The sequence below is a fragment of the Suricata suricatta genome, chromosome 9 (genome assembly GCF_006229205.1).
Source record: "Suricata suricatta isolate VVHF042 chromosome 9, meerkat_22Aug2017_6uvM2_HiC, whole genome shotgun sequence".
NCBI lineage: Eukaryota > Metazoa > Chordata > Mammalia > Carnivora > Herpestidae > Suricata > Suricata suricatta.
In genome coordinates, this window is record NC_043708.1 from 38,322,599 (window position 1) to 38,324,422 (window position 1,824).

Genomic DNA, 1,824 nt, shown 5'->3' on the forward strand with positions numbered 1-1,824 from the left:
GAGAACTACAGACCAATATCCTTAATGAACACAGATGCAAAAATACTCAACAAGATACTAGCAAATCGAATTCAACAGCATATAAAAAGAATTATCCATCATGATCAAGTGGGATTCATTCCTGGGTTACAGGTCTGGTTCAATATTTGCAAATCCATCAATGTGATACATCACATTAACAAAAGAAGAGATAAAAACCATATGATCCTGTCGATAGACGCAGAAAAAGCATTTGACAAAATACAGCACCTTTTCTTAATAAAAACCCTTGAGAACGTCGGAATAGGAGGAACTTACCTAAACATTATAAAAGCAGTTTATGAAAAGCCCACAAATAATATCATCCTTAATGGGGAAAAACTGAGAGCTTTCCCCCTGAGATTAGGAACACGACAGGGGTGTCCACTCTCACCATTGTTGTTTAACATAGTGCTGGAAGTTGTAGCATCAGCAATCAGACAACAAAAGGAACTAAAAGGCATCAGAATTGGCAAAGAAGAAGTCAAACTCTCCCTTTTCGCAGATGACATGATACTCTACATGGAAAACCCGGCAGACTCCACCAGAAGCCTTCTAGAACTGATCAATGAATTCAGTAAAGTTGCAGGGTACCAAACCAATGTACAGAAATCAGTTTCATTCCTATACACCAATAATGAAGCAACAAAAAGAGAAATCAAGAAACTGATCCCATTCACGATTACACAAAAAACCATAAAATACCTAGGAGTAAACCTAACCAAGGATGTAAAAGACCTATGTGATGAAAACTACAGAAAACTTATGAAAGAGATTGAAGAAGACACCAAGAAATGGAAAAACATTCCCTGTTCATGGATCAGAAGAATAAACATTGTGAAAATGTCATTACTACCCAAAGCATCTACACATTCAATGCAATCCCCATCAAAATTGCACCAACATTCTTCTCAAAGTTAGAACAAACTATCCTCAAATTCATATGGAACCACAAAAGACCCCAAATAGACAAAGTCATATTGAAGAAGAAAACCAACATGGGAAGCATCACAATCCCAGACTTTAGCCTCTCATACAAAGCTGTCATCATCAAGACAGTATGGTATTGGCACAAAAACAGACACATAGACCAATGAAATGGAATAGAGAACCCAGAACTGGGCCCACACATGTACAGCCAATTAATTTTTGACAAAGCAGGAAAGAGTATCCAACGAAAAAAACTGCCTCTTTAACAGGTGGTGCTGGGAGAACTGGACAGCAACATGCAGAGGAATGAAACTAGACCACTTTCTGACACCATACACAAAAATAAATTCAAAATGGCTGAAGGACCTGAATGTGAGACAGGAAACCATCAAAACCCTTGAGGAGAATGTAGAAAACAACCTCCTTGACCTCAACGGCAGCAATTTCCTACTCGACACATCCCCAAAGGCAAGGGAAATGAAAGCAAAACTGAACTCTTGGGACCTCATCAAGATCAAAAGATTCTCCACTGCAAAGGAAACAATCAAGAAAACTAATAGGCAACCGACAGAATGGGAAAAGATAGTTGCAAATGACATATCTGATAAAGGGCTAATATCGAAAATGTACAAGGAACTCACCAAACTTCACACCCAAAAAACAAATAACCCAGTGAAGAAATGCCCAGAAGACATAAACAGACACTTCTCCAAAGAGGACATCCAGATGGCCTACAGGCACATGAAATGATGCTCAACATCACTCATCATCAGGGAAACACAAACCAAAACCACACTGAGATACCACCTCATGCCAGTCAGAGTGGCTAAAATGAACAAATCAAGAGACTATTGATGCTGGCAAGGGTGTGGAGAA